We start from the raw sequence: 18,823 nt of genomic DNA, 5'->3' as shown, positions 1-18,823 counted from the left end.
ACACCAGCACTCTGGATTCTTGTGCCGGGTCAAATGACAGAGAAATACCACAAAGAACAGTATTTCAGGTTTAAGTTCCCATTCTGGTCACATCGTCTCTTTCTCCTGCTGACAACATGCAAATGAGGCATTCCCTGAGAAGTGCAGGACGTAAAATTGGTAACTGAGTAGAATCCCAGCCCAGCACCATTCCAAGCGCTTCCACGACTGCCCTCCAAAGCCACGCCCACAGACATTACCTGGGGAGGAAAACCAACACGTAAAATGGCTCTAGAAGGCTCCAATGGAATGCATTGGGAGATTGCATCGCTCTTTCATGTGCAAGTACTTTTTGTCCAGCCTCTACCAGCCTATTTCTGAATGTTACTGCCAGAATGCAACAAATTCCTGCACTTTCTGTTTTTAAAGGTGCAACTAAATGCTGCCACTCTCTCCTCGCACCTAAGGGAAGCTGTGATCAGGCACAAGGATCAGTATGAAACCACCTCCATCTGTCTGCAGCTGCAGTTTGTCACCACATTAGTACAGGAATCCTACCTAAATCCTAGAATACACTTTTTTAACAGTGAATATCATCGTTAAAAGATTAATACAAGGTGCTTGGTGTTCCAGTCATGCCTAAGGTAACTTGGGAAAGGTTCTCACACACAGGTGCATATATCCTTTCATACAGCAGCTCTGCCACAGCACCAAAACCTACAGAAAAAAACCAACTTTTTAATTATTTCTGCTCATGTCCAATTTGTGTAGGCTGAGTTCACAGGCTACCACTACAAACTATATCCAGAACTATACTTTCCCAACACAGTTTGAATAATGTATCAATATGTGAAATATAATACAGATTCAGTGTTAGTTCTAGCTGATTTGACAGTAGAGAATTAGATTCCTAACTTGAAATCCTTCCAGAAAGTTATTACTGCTACAAAATTACTATTATACGACTCGATTGCAACAGTTAATAAATAAGATCTGTCAGCAGGCTCAGGAAAGAATTTCTTCACCGGCTGCTTTTGCTACAAACTCCACCTGCTTTAAGTAATCACACTATGTTGGCAGTAAAGTTGAATGCTCAGTTTGATCTATGCAAGCGAAATTAAAATAACTACACCCCTGAAGTAATTAAAAGAAGAAGATACAGAATGAATTTCAATATTATTAACAATACCCCTTCTCTTTAACTCTCAATTTTGTTTGTACAGAATCATTTGTGTCAGGACACATTTTACTAGCGTGCTCTAAAACATCTGTAGAAAACTCAGGCAGCAATTAGACAGATTAATGTCTACTACTGAAGAGTAATTTACGCCATTCCCCACTGCCAGCTAAGAAATTCTACTTAGTCCTCTCTAAATGTACCCTTGCTACATTTTTCCAGACTACTGCAGAATATAAATTATGGCTATAAATACATACACATACATACAAACAGAAAATTTTAAAGGAGTTAATCAAATTGTTAGAAAAAGGGAAACCATATAAAATTCTCTATTAAAGGCTGCAGTCAACTAGACACCAAGTCCCAAAGACCTTATTACAAATACACATAAACAACAGGGTAAACTCAGAGGAACTTGGGGAAAAAAAAAGTCATGAAGATTTACCAGCTTCCAACGCTCAGCTAATAATTAAAGATGTGAAAATCCACTAAACATCCACTGAGAAGATGCTGCTTAGAGCAAAAGGTGACCTATAATCTTTACTATGAGGACGTCTAGAAAAAGAACGCTGATTCTATTCCAGTTCAATCTCAAGCCTGTCTGCCTTGCAGATAAGAGAAATGCATCTGTAACACCAGGCAATTTTCATCTAAAACAAATACATAGCTACATTCCTTACAGCTCAGTCCCAGCAGCACCCACCCCCTTAACGACTGCCTCACATACGTAATGCTAACAAATTCTTGTGAAAAGTATATTAAATAAAATTTAAAATTTCTTTCCTCACATTTATTTGAAAATAATAGTAATTTTTAAAACCTTTGATCCAAGCTGCCATGAAAGGGCAATATATGTACATTCAAGGAGAAAAAGCAGCTGCACACTCATCCATCGTTGATAGCGAGTCACCCCGAGTGCAGTGATCCATTCTATTCAAAAGGATGTTGACTGGCATTTGTAGCACAGGTATAAATGTGTCAAAATCCTGTTTGACTTTTAAATCACTCAACCAAGTCAGTCTTAATCTTCAGATAAGCTTTTCTTCTCTCTAACCTCTCCATTAGGAGATTGGGAGCCTTTTTCACACAAGCTTTTCAAAATACGTTATTACTAAATTCACCACTTTCTGGTTACTCTTCCCACCAGCCTATCTGCATATTTACTTACATGCAATTATCTATTCAGGAAACACATTTATAAATTCAGAAACATCTGTTGTTGTTCTCTCCCTCAATGTCATCTTCACTAATTGAGTTCTCCTCCAATAATTTTTTTTTCTCATCTTCCTTCACCCTCAGGACACACAAGACAATAGTGAGAAATAAAAGCCCTGGTATTTACAGACCTCCACCTACAGGAGCAGCTCACAGTCAGGGAGAACAAAATAGCATTGCTCTCACACACGGGCAGCCCCTGGGTCATCTCAGGAGGGAAAGGTATCCAGGGATGCTGGAAAAATAGAGATTGCCATCCTAGAAAAAGATTTCCTTTCAACCTACTGAAAGACACAGAGCAGAAGCAGGAGTTTCCAGAAAATAGACTCTCTCAGAACAGGGATGCCAACCTGACATCTTTTTGGGAGAGCTAACAGGATGAAGGACAAGCAGATTTGCTCAGCCCAAGGGTGCTTTGAAGGGGATACTGCAAACAGCGAACACACCACTCAAGGCCTCTCAGTCCTGCACACCAGCACAGACCGGTGCCTTTCGGAAGAAGAATCTTTTCTCATACGCTCACTTAATTGTCACACACACGTAATTCCCTCGAGACCAGGTAGAAACACCTTCCCATGGCTGCTTTTAACCGTTTAAAAGTTTGCGCAAGACAGAAGAGGAAAGTGGGAAGGAGCATCTCCCTGTGTGATCATTTACTTAAATCCTTCCCATTACTAATGAGCAGAAATCACCTAAGCCTGAGGAGGTGGGAGACTTCACTTCATACATAAGGTTTCATTTCAGAAGATCTCGGCACACACGAGCAGAAGGGAAATCAGTGGTGCTTGTGCAGCAGGTCCTGCCCAAGGCTGTGCTGCGTACCCACAACTCACCGTGCACCCGAGGCACCAAGGGTCAATTCCTGGCCCTGCTACTCCAATTCAACAACACTACAGAGATAAAACAACAGCAGGATGAGAAGGAGGAAGGAGGAGGAAGAGGAAGAACACAAATAAAGGACGGAAAACCAAGCTGATGTTCCTCCAATGAGCAATACGCAAAAGCTCGCCATCTGATACCTATACTGGGTAAAAGCAATTTTTGGAGGAAAACAAACAAAAAGCAGTTGAAAAAATATCAGGTTCTTCCTGGCGCTTTCTTACAGTATTTCCAGGGTATTCCACATTTTTGCCTACCGTATTTCTACATGTTATTTAGTAAAACTCTGGCAGCAAGCTGCACACAGATAAAATCCATCTCCTCAAGGGAAATCTAGAATTCCCAGAGGTATACAAGTAACACAACATGAAATCTTTCCTTTATCTAAAAGGCAAACAGCTATAGGTATTGCATCTTTCCATCAAGTTAGGCACATCAAACACGTAAGTGAAGTGATTAATATTTTAAGTGGTTTCTCATTTGGAAGAAGATAATAAAATTCAATTTTATTAAGTATTTATACTTTCAATAATCATTTACTGTTTCTGTTTTATTTAAAAAAAAAAAAAAAAAAATCAGCTCAAATCCCACTAGCACGAGCACTTCAGATACAACAACTCGACACCAGGAACGGAAACTCGGGTTTTTACAAGAGGGAGAACGGACACACAGTGCTTTTTACTGGGCTCTCTCTAGCTATATTTGGTGTGAATGATGTGTTACAGAGCATCTTAAAAACACAAACAAGCATCCTACGCAACAATTTTGTAGTTCCTTTGAATTATCCAAAATAATTCCAGGCTGAGACTGAACTTTCCTTCCTACACAGGCCCTCCAGAACATTTGAAAACCATTCTATTTGCCTTAACATACACAAGCATGGACCGTATCAAATAAAAAGCAATTTCTCCCCATAAACCACAAAGATTATTTTCTATACAAAATTCTGTATGTTACTATGGGCTTATTTTTTAAATTCTTCTGAGCTTGGTCTAGTCACGTCTATGATACACTGAAGTGACGGAGCCAGACTCTGTACCCTTGCACAGAGGTAGAAAAGGCTCCAGAATTTATTCCTTTTGTTGTTGTTTATGAAATTCAGGATATTCTTTTGGATATTCTATTCGCTGGTGTGTCAGAATGAAAATTCTCAGAAAACCAAAACCATTTGAAAGTTCAGCCCAGGTTTGGAAAATCTCACAAACAAAACCAGCCTCAACAGTCAGGAAACAAGTGCTTTGTTATAGCCATGGCTTTGTCAGCCTCAGTTTCAAGGAGATTTGGGGTTTTTTTCTTATAGAGAACTCAACAGTCTACCATCTATGTGGAACCAAAATTATTTTCTCTGGAAGGGAGTCTGGGAGGTAAAAAAAGTTGGAATCTTTGTTAAAAAGCATTACATATTGTACATAAAAAGTTCCAAAATAGAACAATATATAAAAAGTAGTTCTTGATCTAAATGAATTGTAAAAATCAAGACCAGATGCTCTTTCCCATGATAAATGATCAACGACCAAGCATATCGAGTGTCAAAAGGAAATACATATATAGTTTTTCACAGCACTGAAACCTGTTCCAATTAACAGACATTACGTTTACTCCTAAACCACAGTGAATGAGGACCAAGTGGAGACTGCTCTTCCCCAAATGAGCCCTTATACACTGCTCAGTCTCATTTTTAATCACATCCTGCAGTTCACACCACAACCAGCCACGCCGCATCATTTCTTACACATAACATTAATATTTATTCAAATTTTCTTGCAAAACTTATCTAGAAATCAGTCAGTCAACAACTTGTCGTGCTTTATGGTTGGTTGTTTTTTTTTTTTCTCTTCCTGACTATTCACAAAGAGCCTGAGCTCAGAATATGGAACAGCAGGCCTGCTGCCAGCAGACTTCCTGCGCTCCAAGCTTGAAGCATATGGATAAGCTCTTAATACAATACAGAAAGACACTTCTTGAATGTAAGCAGGCAGGACTGGCTTCACACAGAAGTTCAGCACAAGTGTCTAGACTATGAGGAAAGTGCCAGCAGATATAAATCTGGGGATTTATAGTACAGACGGCTGACAGGAGAGGTTTAAGCTGCCCAAATTCCAGAACTGCAGATTGCAGTCAGCACTCGCGTCCATCAGACACAAGAGCACAGGTGGCAGAATGTGACATCTGAGAAGGGTAAATAAATCCCCACATCCACACTCAGCTCTACTGCATCTACAGCTAAACAGGTAACCATTAATACTACGAGATTACTCTGCATATTAAATTACTCTCAAACTGAGGAAAACCAACCCAGAGCACACGGTACATAAAGACAGACTCATGACTTGGAACGTCTGTACGGTTGCTCGGTTTCCGGATAATGATGAACAGCTAAATAAGCTTACGTGACATGATTTAATCTTCCTTTAAAGATTGTTTTATCCAAACTTGGAAAGGTTTTCCATTTGCCTCCATTTATGAAGAATGTTTATTTGCATCTGATTTTTAGTGGTTATGCTGGAGTCAAAAACCTTGACTACACAAAAACACATGCGCATGTCTCCAGTAAAAGTGACAGCCAGCCCCTCGTAGGGCCTGATCTGCTTTTTCAGCTGCCTGTCTGCGAGGACAAAAGCAATGCAAAAGTTGAAGTTAATCATAATGGCTTTCTTAGTGCAAAATTTTAATTGTAACCAAGCAACATTAGAGAGCATACAGTATACAGTTGCATCAGGTACCTACAAGACATCCCATGGATTTGGTTTACGTGAGTGCTGAAACTTCTCACAAGAAATTAACTGAGGTGACTATTCCAAAATGGTGCCTTCCTATCTGACTTAAACTGTATTTCTTAATAGAAATAATTTGGTAAACAGATTAAACCACATGCGCACACTTACAAAAATAACATCTGTTAACTCACTTTAAAAATTTGCACATGTACCCACCAATTTCAACTCTGATTTCTACTCCCAAAGACCCAAACTACAGCAACACAACCTGGAAAACTGACTCAGTGCAAGGACTAGGGGTGCATTCAGTAGGCTTGGACAGAGTCTTTATTGACCAGATTAGATTTGGTAGGCTGGGCTTCTGGACTTTTACAAGAGGCAGAAGCAGTTAAAAAAAAAAAAAAAAAAAAAAAAATCAACCAAAACCAAAAACACCCATACAAAGAAATCAGTGAAATCAGAGTCCGAAGCAAAGCTTTGACACTTTGTGAGGATTCCTGCAGCTACAGCTATGCAGGGGCTGGAAAAATCCTGGCCGAAGTCCCTGTGCAGAGACAATGTACACTGACAGGAAAGCAGCTTCATCTACCCAGAAAACCTGATAAAGACCAACAAAAGCCCTCTTTGAAAACCTCTCTTTGTCTGCGCAGAAATTTTCTCCACACTGATACGTAGCATTGACGGAGTCTGAGCAAGTCTGCAACAAGAACCCAGGTCTGAACAAGGGCACAAATTCACAACTCCCCCTAAATTTCCCTTGCTCTGTGTACATGCAAATGGTATTTTTCAATTTTCATTTCAGATGTTTTACAGCACTTTGTGCTGCTCCTGTTTTCCTGTATTTATAGTGCTGTTTTCATTCAGAATAAACGCTGAGAAATTAACTTGTTCATACTCTAAGCTTCTGATTTTTCAAGATCCGTTTGAATCCTTTCTTCCTATCCCTGCAACACCTTGAAAGGCAATGCCATCCACAGGTTTTACCAGTACTCTCTCAATTCCTCCATCTGGGTTACTAAGCAACCTGTTAACCAGCTCTGCATCCACTGTACAGCACTTCTGATTATGCTACTCCAACTCTTCCGACAAAAATACCACAGGCCACCATACTGAAGTGCTTCTAAAAGCAGTATAGAGAATTTTTCACGTCATTACAAGGCTTTTCTTATCCTTTTACAGCAGCAACTTGTTCAAGACTAGTTAGTAGTGCCAAAGAGAAGGACTGAGATCTTCAGTTCCCACTGGGCAAAGTCTCAATCAAATCAACAGACCACTCCCTTACACAGCCTTTAAAAAAAATTCCTCAGTTTCATGGATTAATCAAGTCGAGGTTTACATAATACCAAAAAAAAGCCAACTTTTTTTAGTGCCTAGGAGCTGGTCTAGCAGGCATCACAGCCATACTCCTCTGACTTACTCCCCTCACACTTTCTCTCAAATGCCAGCAACTAAAACCCCGGCAGAGCCCCCCGTGACTGAAAATACTTCTCAAGTTGGCAAAAATAAATACTTGCATCTCTTTCTCCTTGAAAACGTACACTGATTTAGAATGACACCATTTGGCCTGTGATCACAACTTGTAACTGGCAAGAACTCCCACTGTTATTACTTTTTGGGATAACTGCTACCCACATAGTGCCAGATGGTCCCTTCCACCTCTGCTGAGGAGGTGGAGCAGCACTGCCTGCTGTCAGCATTACAGCTTCTTCATTTTCTCTAAATCAAGACAGAGATGATATTACCAGTCTGAAGAGAAAGAGGGTGGGCACACATAGCTCCATTAAAGTTTCAGCCTTCAACGGACAACAGTCCTTTCTTTCATGGTGCCTGTTACACTAAATCCCCACTCCTGAAGACAAGAAAACAAGGGATGTCATGACCCCCATGCAGGTATTAACCAAAGGCTGGTGCCAATGAAAAGCTGCTCAGAAAAATTTCAATCAAACATAGATGTTCTAATGGTGAAGCTGAGTATCTCATACTAATGACTGTGTCAAGCGGCAGGAAACTGAGCTGGGGTCCTCCAGTCAAGTCTTACACTGAAAATTAGACAGGAAAATCATTTGAGTAAGAGGAGAAAAACCTGTTAAGTAAGAAAATGGGGGATTTGTCCCTCCATAAAATATAAATTATCTATTAAACTAAGATTATGTAGAACTGCAAAGGCTGCTGGGAAAGACAATCAGCATTAGACCCCAACTTACACAGAAAGTAACAGATCAAACAGCACACAGCTACACACACAGAATACCTGCCAGACCCCAGATCATTTTGCAAATATCCTTAAAAATAAAGTCACATGAAGAACACCAGGGCCTGCAAGCTGGGATAAGCCAGCAAAATCTGCAGGCACAAGCATTTATTTGGATCATTCAAATCACAATATCCACTTGCATTTGCACGTCTCCACAGGCTCAGTTTAACAACTCTCGTAAAAGTCACACGCGCACACACACATCCTTCCATCTCTCTTCTCCAAGCATCACTGATTTCTAAAAATCTATCCTCACTATTTTACTTTGGTTTTCCCTGTCTCAGAACTCTTCCATATTCTAGTCCATAGAATCTCCGAGGGATAGAAAGTTGTTTATCTGTTTGCCTGCTAATCTGCCCTTTGCTGAAGACTTTCCTCTAGAGCACTTGCGGGAACAGCCTGGCTAAGCCTATCCCAATTATCTACTCAGTCACTGACCCCTTCTGCTCCCAGATCTGCACTAGACACTGAGCAGAGCTGAGACAGGGAACCAGGAATGTGCCTGCTCTGAAGGAGCCTGGAGAAACAGGAGTAGCACAGGGGTATTAGGCCTGAAAAGACAACACTTTTTTGACCAATTTCAAATTCCAAGCACCATAGATACATAGACAAATGCTGCCATCCCCCAGTCCTGGCGAACTACAGAACGTACAGGCTTTCCCACTGGTATCTCTCAGCATTACAAACGTGGAACTCATTTCTACAAAAGCACTTTGTACCTTTATCTTCTTGTTAGTAGGCCTCTTCACACCGCTATCTGGAACATTAAGGGCACCCTACTATCAAAAATAATTTCTAGACAGAGTAATCCTACACGAGACAATGGAAGATAAGGCAAAAGGGAAAATCATCTGTTATTAAAGAGGTAAATAAAAGGACCGACCACAGGAATGTGCACACTTCACTGTTCAGCACACTCTGGTTGCACATCGCTCCTTTACTTTCTTCTATTTCTTCATTGAAAATGCCAACTTTAGGAGATCCAACCCAAGAAGGCAAAATAGCAGAAGCTCACTGTTATTGATGGAAAAAGGCAGCACCAGAACCTCCTGTCCCAGACCGGTGGGGCAAAACAGGACTGTTAACTCTGCTTAATCAGCTCTACCAGTGAGCAATTTCAGGGCAAGAACACCAGGAGGAAGGCAGTAAAATGTGATTATTCTTTTTACCTTACACCCAGACATCTGGTTCAGCACAGCTGAGAGACCACCAGCTTTCAGCAGCAATCACCGGCTGGATGATGGGACAGGGCAGGCAAAACTTCCTCAAAGAGCAGGAAATAGGAGCCCTATTTCCTTTTGTGTTGCTCCTCTAAAATAATAAAGCCAATAAGCAATATTCCATCTAACAAATGCAGAAAGAATCTAAATGCTCCAACACTTTTACGTCCAGATACAAGACCAGGAATCAATTCACATTTGTTCCTCTTCGGTGTCTTCTCCCAGTTTTCCTGGTATTTTTTCCTTGACTTCATTGGAAATAGTGTTTCATAACCTCAGCCAGATGCCAGCCCACTGGAAATGCTAAGCATGGCATCAGAGCCCATCAATACAGTAGTTATATTACTACCAATATTTAAGCCGACTGTTAAAACACTGACCACAGGATCGAGCTCAATGAGCTCCACTCTCCACAATTCAAGGACAGAAAATTCACCTCCAAGGAAGTCCAGATTACCACAAGGTGACTGGCAGGAACAGAAGAGACCATAATTGTTTCCACGTTACAGATATTAGGACACTTTCAAGAATATCAGTTAATGCTTTTCAGCCTATTAGAGGCAATGCACAACTGCTTTCTGAACCACCAACACTATAAATATTCAAACTGTCATTCTGAAAGATACTTCACACTGTCTTTAATTTTGGTATTTTTCGTATGCACTGATGGTTTCTCCGTTTCATATGTGCTCATCATGTTTCTCATCCAAACCATGAGGGAAACACGAATTTTTAAGAAAGACACCTGAAGAGAACACAACAAAGGCAAGAAACCATTCACACCCATATAAAAGCCTCACTCATTAAGGCATATAAAAAATATAAATTGCAGCAGAGATGTTTCCTACTGATTGCTTTATAAAAGCATTTTGCTTAAATAATCTGAATTTCAGAAAAAATCTGAATTTCAGAAAAACAGCAGCAATCTGTCAAATATTATTGTACCTGCCATGGAAATCGTACAGGCATGAAGGGGAAAACCAAATAAACACCCAAAATACTTAAAAGTAAGTAAGTAAACAGGAAGCTCCCCATCATAAAATACAAATTAACCATCTCTTTTCTCACACTTCTTAATTAATAAGAAATACTCAGTGTGATTTGTACTGCAAATAATGATTCACCTATCCAAAATACTTCTTTCATTAATGAGATGACTACAGATCTTAAATTTGAGATCACTACAATTCAACCATAATTAGCAATTACAGCCGATATAAGTAAAAATAAGACAATTGAAAATTCACCAAGAAAGTGAGGAACTGGGAGAAAAGCGATGCATTTACCCTATTCATTGTTATTTGGGAACTTCTCCTCAACTGTCAAGCTATTCTATATTTTAATCTTAAAAATATTCCCTGCAGATGAGGGTAAAAGATGTAGTTCAACTAGTCAGCTGAATTTCATTAGTGGTGTGATATGAGCTTCAGGTTTTAAGTATTACACACTGGAAATCTGCAAAGGGTCACTGATCTCTGAAAACCAAGTCAGCTATTCCAATGGCAAAAAACCAGAACATACGGAAATCTGGATGTAAAGACAAGTAATTCCAAATGACGAGCAGACCTCTGCTGTCTCACATGCAACCTGCTCTAAAAGAAATGATCACAAATGTACAAATTAAAAACTTGAGGAAAGAGCAGCAAGAAGGCTTGTCTCCATTCTTCTAAGCTCTGGGAAGGCCGGGATAATGGCAGACATGCTTTCGGTATTTGCATACGCTCGCAGCACAGCGAAGAACAAACACAGCTTTGAGCCTGCTCCGCTTTGATCAGCACAGTAAGGTCACAAATGCTCATCAGATGACTTTTCTGTAACTTCTGTGAAATGGGGCACCATGAATGGAACTGCTTGTGGTGCAAGAAAGGATCATTCATCTGTCCCAGGACCTCCACTCCGGACATACCACTCGATTCCTTCTCATTAAGTACAAGTGAACAACTAATGAGCAACAAGTTGCTCCAAGACTCTGAAGTTACGTGTCTGAAAGATCTCTAACAACAAATCCCTCCCCAGCCAAACAGCAAAATTAACAGCAAGCCTGCCCTCACCCTGCAGAGCTCCCAGTCTGCTCAGGAAGATGCTCCTTCAATCACAAATACGTTCTTTTCATAAAGGACAAATAAATAACAAATACTGGTAAGAGCTGAAATGCTAGCATGCATGATTCATCACTCTCTTCATTAGTGATGCCAGTTCAAGAGACAACAGCACTCTCCCAGATTACTCCCCTGCCATTAGCTCACACAACATCGCTCCTCAGCAGCACCAGGGCTCCGGCAGCATGCAGAGACCTGCCCGTATAGGAATAGTAACATGAACTCACTGGGATCCTGTATGTTCCTCAAGTATCTACATGTGCCTCTGCCAAATTGGCTCTTAAGAATTCCTACCTCAGGTTACTTCTTCAGTAAAGCTAAATAATCCTCATCTTTACAAAGCAACAAGCTGGGTGGGAGAGGAAGAGGGCAAAAAGCACAACATTTTTAGTAAATAAGCCCTCCACTCAGAGCAGGAAAAAGCATCACCGCCTTCAAGTTAAAACGAAGGTGCCATTCTGGGCTGGAGCTAATTTTCTTCGCAGTAGCTCACACAGGGCCATGTTTTGGTTGAAGACTTGAACTACAAGAGTCAAAAACAACCAGTGGGTTCAGTTCTGTTACCACTGACAACCATGGTGACCTCCCAAAGCCCTTGCTGGTAATGTCACCGTGTCCTGTGTCACCACAGAGCTTCGCACGTCCTATTGACGCTGAAAGAACTTCTAGAGGTTGGCACATATTTATCACATTGGAAACAAAGCACAGGACAACCTGAAATTACTGATTGGGTTGACTGCGAGGGTTATAACCAACGATGTAACAAAGGCCGCAAGACCATCAGTGTTTGTGTAGCACTAAACAGAAACCCTTCACTGCCTGTACACCAAAAGGTGCCATTTTAAGGCTTTGTGCAATACTCCGGACACAAATTCCCAGCTGGCATCAACCACGCAGAGAGCTCAGGGCTGCCATAAAGGATAGATCCGGCCACTCTATTTCCTACTCCTGCATCCTCCTCCTGCCACTTTCACGTTCCACAGGTCAAGCTCAGTTTGTCAATCCAGCAAGAAATGAACTCCACAAAATAAATAGTTGTCATTCGCACAACAGCCGCTCAAAAGCTCAACACAGCACAAGACAGAGGGTCCCCAACACTGCGGGTGGGAGAACAAGGATGAGAGGTTACTGATTCGGCACAACTTCTTAAAATCTGCCTAACCTCGTCAAGAAATGACACTCAAAGCCCTTTGCTTGTCTGGATGTCAAAGAAAATTATCTTGTCAAAGGAAGTAACCATTGTGCTCTAAAGAAAATTCATCCTCAAAAGCTGAAAGACTCAATGCTTATACATCAAAAAGACAAGAAATAAGGATTGTGTTTTTGAAAAAATTTAAAAGCAGAAGATTTTTTTTAACATTGCAAAACATGGGATTACAGGTGTTACCAGGCTCTCAGCTGATCTCACATTTAACCACCTCTAGAAAAGGCAAACATTGATAAAACATAAGGAAGGACATAAGCCTTCTCTTTTTCTAATGAGAAAAACCATGCACAAATTTGGGAAGGTCACAACTCCATTTTTTTTGTTGTACCAAGGGGTTGTTTTAGTTTTCTGGCTTCCTTCCTATTGTTTTTCTTTTGCTGTCTAACAAAAAAGTAAGATATACTACTACAAATCTTAATGAGCATTCTGAAATTAAACAAAATACAAGATTATAAACTAATGAATACATAGATTTATACTTAAGATACTTAACAGTGTCACAAGCAGGCCTGGCATTAAAGTGTTCTTCTGGAAATATATATAAACCAAAACCTGCAGACCTCAGAGTGCATAATGCTGTGCACGATACACATTTGGGCCTTATACCATTTGCATTTGTGGTCATTAATATTAACGAGTGAGAATTTGCAAGCAGGAGGTCAGGGATGCTTGTCTGTAATGTACTAAAAAATTCATCTTGTAAAAATTTCCTGCATGTAACAGGTGTGCACATGGATTTCTCACCATCAACATATATATCACTGGTATTTCAAAAGGTTTAACTGAAAGTAAATCTAGCGTATGCAACCTGAAATTTAAAACAACCCGGAAGCACACAACAGGATCACGGGAAAACCAATGGAAAAGACAGAAAGACGAGAACAAGAGAGGAATTGCTACAATGCAATCAATACTGATAAGGAGCTTATTTTATAAAATTATATTAGTCATCCAGTTACCTTGAATATATAACCAGTAATTCACATTGTAATTACAAGTCTACACTGCAGGCCAGTATGCTCCAATATTCTATGGCCACAACAGAGATCCAAACAGGATACGACCCTGCCACGCCAATGAAATTGGGGTAAATTTGGAGAACACTGTCTTTCACGATGCCCTTAGGACGAGTTACTATAAAAAAAAAGCACAACTCTAAGTAGTTTGTTTATTTTCTTAGAAGCCCCAGAGTCATAAAAGCCACAGACCTCAAACTGGCTAAGATAGTCTTTGCCTAAACATTACCGCTCTCTTTCCACCAACAGTTTGTTTGCAGAGCCAAAAAAATGAGATTTTGATTATGGCAAGTGGCAGTATATTGTATTTTCTTCATTCAACCACAGGTCTATCGTGCATTTCCTAGGTAAACATTCCTCCACACCAACTGCCCATAATCTAAGGTGTCTCTCACCACGCAGCAAAAAGCCTCATGTGACTGTAGCCAGCAAATCCTCTTCAGAACATTCTCACCAAATGGCACTTATTACACCAGCTCATTTTTCCTTTTTAATTCACACCTTAGGAATGGATGTTCCCAGGTGCAGGTTTGGAATTTAAGTTCTGAGGATTAAGTAAGAAAAATAGGCAACACCCAACCTTTAGCATTTTGCGGGAATCGTTCCACGCTCTAGCCTGAGCAATGCTGCTGGCAGGATCTCCTGGCCATGTTGTTGCTCTCCACGGCACGTTCGCCGTATTTCTTCTTCTCCTCCTAATCCAACATTAATTTGCCTTTGCTTCCATACCGTAGCTATGTTGCACTCTCCAGCAGTGCTAATTAGCCTCCATAATTTATTTAAATTCTCCAGATATTTCATTTTCGTTGCACTAGTATCACCTGTATAAAAGTCTAAAACCCACACTGGTTCATCATTGTCTAAACCAGCTCACCAACACTAGCTCCGGAACTTCCCAACACAAACGGGGATGAGAATCCACCTTTTTCTTCCAAAACACCCATCTGAGCGCCGTCTGCCTCATCATCTCGCACTGCTTTTTTGCATTTTAGCCCCCAACAACCAACCCACGCCTGTAACGGAGAGACAGCGTGTGTCATTAGGCTCCACACGCCTTACTCACTGCTCAGAGGGCGCAGAGGGAGGGGGTTTAACGCTCCCGGTGCCCGCAGCAGCGGGGGCGAGGGCGGCGTGCTCGCCTCACGTGTGCGGTACCTGCGGCACCTCCCGCGAAACACGGGGCAAGGAGAACGGCCTCCCCCGGGCCCGAGGGGATGGATCGGCATTCCGCAGGGCGGAATAAACACCGATCACTCTACCCTGGCCGGCCTCTTTCTTTTTAAACAAAATAGTCCATTACTCATTGAAGAGACAGAATTTTGAGGAACTCGCTGCTCGCGCCGACCCCGCCTTTCCCGGCGCTCGCCGCCGCCGCATCCCGGTTGAATTAGCGAGGCACCCACAGCGCCGGCTCCCCCCTTCCCGGCAATCACGGGGAGGAAACCCCCCATCCCCGCCCTGCCTTTGCGATCCCCTCGGCCCCGTCCCCCGCCCGCGGGAGGGGCGTGGCGGGGGTCGTGATCTCTCCCCCCCCCCCCCCCCCCCCCCCCCCCGCCACATCGCCGGGCGTTGCCCCCTCAAGGTGTGTCCCCGTCGTGTCCCACCCCGCCCATCTGTGGCCGCGGGGGTTCACTCGCACCCTCGCGCCCGGCGCGCTGCTAGTCCTTACCTGGCACGGGAGGCTCCCGGCGGCCCCTCACAGAGCGCGGCTGCGCCTCCCTCTCACCGCATCGCCGGGAACGGCCGCGGCGAGCGCGCGCCCGAAGGGGAGGGGGCGGGGGGCGGCCGGTCTCGCCCCTCCTCGGCGGCTTTTTCACCGCCCGCCCGCCCGCTACAGCGCCCCCTCCGCCTGTTCGGCCGCGCCCGCCGCGGCCTCCCCGCGGGACGGCCGCTCCTCCCCTGGCCCTTTCCTCTTCCCTGTCCCGGCTCTTTCGCTCGGTCGCTCCGAGCTCGCCGCCGTCTCACGGGAGCCCGCGGAGGGCGGAGAAGGGAAGCGGGGCGCGGGCGCGCGCGCTCCCGAGGCTCCCTACCCACCACCCCCCATGAGCGCACAGAGGGGCGCGGCCAAGCGCGTTTTCATGACGGGAGCACGGCTGTACAGAACAGGCGCGCCGCGGTCCTCCCGAGCGTAACCTGCGCCGGGGGCGGGTGCTGTCGGCTCCGCGCTGCGCGCATTGCCTTTCCTTCCTTTCCTTTTCCTCCCCTCCCTTTCCTATCCGGCCGTACCTGGCGCGGCTGCGGAGGGCGGCAGCGGATGCGCCTCGCTGACACCCTGCCGCCTTTACTGAGCCCCGGGCGGGAGCGAGGGAGCAGCGCCCGCGCCCGGCCAGCGACGGAAACTTTGGCAGGAGGAGGGCGGGGTCCCGTGGGGCGGGGGCAGTGCCCTGGCGGGTGCGGGGCGGGGGCAGCCGGGCGGGATGCGCCGGGGCGGGGGGAGCGCGGCGGCTGCGGCTGCGGCTGTGGCTGCGGCTGCGGCTGTGAAGCGGGACGTGCCCCAGCCCTGTGCGCTCGCAGCCCAGAAAGCCGATCGTACCCTGGCTTGCCTCCCCACCCCTGCGGGCAGCAGATCCAGGGCCCCTCTGCCCCGCTCAGGTGAGACTCCACCTGCAGAGCTGCCTCCAGCCCTGTGGTCCCAGCGCAGGAAGGACATGGACTTGTTGGAGGGAGTCCAGAGGAGGCACCAAGATGATCAGAGGGCTGGAGCAGCTCTTGTGTGGGGAAAGGCTGAGAGAATTGGGACTGTTCAGCCTGGAGAAGAAACCAGGGGTGGCCTAATTGCCCCTTCCACTACCTGAAGGGAGCCTACAAGAAAGATGGACAGAGGCTATTTACGAGGGCCTGGGGTGACAGGACAAAGGGGAATGGCTTCAAACTGGATGGTCTTCAAGGTTCCGTCTAACCCAAACCATTGTATGATTCTGTGAGCTGCGGGGAGGGTTGCCCACAAGGGAGGGAGCAGGAGCCACTTTCCAGGGCAGCTCCACGGGCCAGAAACAGCCCTCAGGTAGCTCCAGGCTCTGTCAGCACCTGCGCAGGCCCTAGGCGCCAAAGCCATCTTTGAGGGTTCAACCTGCTCCTGCAGGTAGTGCTCGGCCAGGGCTGCCAGAGGGACCTTTGGGCACTGGCACGTCATGAGGCGATGGAACACGATGGCCCTGGTGCTTGTGTGCTACTCCAGGTACCTCTGCACATGTGGGCACGGGTCTGCTGTGAGAACACCCTCACTGACTTCCACTGGTTCTTTTTAACGAATGAGACTTCTGGGAGTAATACCTGGAAACCAAAATGTTTTACTCATCATCACACACGGTTGAAGACCAGAGGCACAAGGAACGCGCAGGAAATGCTGTAACAGTTACCTGTTAAAGTTAGTATAAAGATTTATTTAAATTACCTAAATAGTCTAAGGTATGCACTGAAACCAGCAATCCAATCAGCATCTTGGCATTGCTTAATTGTCCATGTGAATGAAATGTAACTCTGACAGAAATTTGGGGGTCTCATCAAACTAAAAAACGTTATTTTTGCACAGTAAAGATACATGGTGAACAGAATATTGGGGTTTCACTGGGTATTTCCCTTTAAGAAAACTAATATTTATGTCTTAGTCAACAAAATAATCTTTTTAGTCCAGTACAAAATGTTCCATTTGATTAAATTATCTCCACTCCCTTGGGATGGATGCCTCGTTAAACCTCCTGGGTGCAGATTGCTTGCCTCCATCTCACCCTGGAATGGTTAAGAGCTTTACATCACATCTGCCCACAGTGCCAAATTAATCACCAAATAAATTAAGCAACAGGGGAATCTTCAGCTGTGAGTCAAGAAAACGACTTGTACGAGAAATAAACTGCAATAGAAAGAGTCCTACCTAGGAAGTGTTAATAAAACCAGGAGAGAGCTCTGGTTTGGGTTTTATGTGTATTTGTAGCAGAACTGATGAACAAGATGCCAAGTTTCTGGAATGAAGCTGGGATCAGAGCGAATGCAGATATGTCATCCACATCATCTGTCAGTGCAGTCGCTGGGTTTTGCCTTCACAGGAGAGCGGTATCGCAGGAAACAGTGCAACAAGCACTTAAACAACAAATTACAGTAAGGAAATCTGCCAGGAATGTTTTCCTCTAAATCTATACCCTCCTGCTTCCCTCGTTACTTCCTGCACAAGTGCTTTCCAGAATTGCTGATCTTCTGCTGCCCTTTAGTCCTTTTTAACCACATGTATTGAGGGGAGCACAAAGCCAGAATAATTCCCATTTTTCCTTCAGCAACTTATTAGCATAGCAAATCACTGACTGTGCACAGTTACAGCTCTGAGGAGGGATAATAGTTCTACCTACCAGAAAATATTCTCAGAACTGATGTCAACTGCTTATATCTGTATCCATGTCATTCCTAAGAAAACAGATTTCAAGGCATGGGTTTGTGAAAGAGTAAGGAGGATCTGATGCTTCCAGTACAGAGCTGAGAATCCAAGAATCATTGAGAATGAAAAAGACCTCCAAGACTGAGTCCAGCCTGTGACTGATCACCACCTGTCAACCAGGCCAGAGCACTGAGTGCCACATCCAGTTGTCCTTTGGACACCTCCGGAGTTGGGGACTCCACCACCTCCCTAGGCAGCTCCTTCCAACACCTGACCACCCTTTCCATGAACAAATTCCTCCTAATGTCCAACCCGAAAGATATCAAAGGGAATTAAATAACAGCAAAAGACCGGCTTCCACATGGCAACAGAGGAGTCGGCGTCTAAATATTTAGTTATTTGTGTCCAGTCTGAACCTTGTGTTAGTCCTGGGCGAGAATTCCAGCGAAACTGTGCCGTGCCCATTTCCTGGGCGGCCCTGTCTGGCCACGGCCCATACACACAGGCACGTGTGTATGAAGGTTGCCCCAAGTGTTCCCGGAAAATGTTTGGAGCTTTAGGAGCTCCTGAGGCACACAGGACTCCCAGGTATTGACGCTGCACACACCGGCTCCATGTACCAGTGTAAGCTGGGGACCTCAGAGGGAAAACCCGAGGAGGCATGAAGGAGCTTTGTCAAGTCACCGCTTGG

The 18,823-nt window shown here is 44.2% G+C and overlaps 1 protein-coding gene across 9 annotated transcripts in view; it reads right to left on the bottom strand.

Annotated features, from left to right (window-relative positions):
* TANC2 (tetratricopeptide repeat, ankyrin repeat and coiled-coil containing 2) overlaps positions 1-16,057 on the bottom strand; it is a 195,997-nt gene extending 179,940 nt beyond the window's left edge. For 5 of the 9 annotated variants that reach the window (XM_032091742.1, XM_032091745.1, XM_032091746.1 and 2 more), the window contains exon 1: positions 15,436-15,950. The gene's annotated coding sequence lies outside the window, so the exon portion shown is untranslated. Of the gene's footprint in view, positions 1-15,435; positions 15,952-15,992 lie in introns of those variants that run through there. The other 4 variants (XM_032091740.1, XM_032091744.1, XM_032091743.1 and 1 more) reach the window with 2 other exon arrangements.
* Between the last annotated feature and the right edge of the window lie 2,766 nt (positions 16,058-18,823).

Source organism: Corvus moneduloides, chromosome 26 (genome assembly GCF_009650955.1).
Source record: "Corvus moneduloides isolate bCorMon1 chromosome 26, bCorMon1.pri, whole genome shotgun sequence".
In the NCBI taxonomy this organism is placed as follows: Eukaryota; Metazoa; Chordata; class Aves; order Passeriformes; family Corvidae; genus Corvus; species Corvus moneduloides.
Note: the sequence above shows the minus strand (reverse complement) of the source record. Positions and strands in the feature narration are given on the sequence as shown.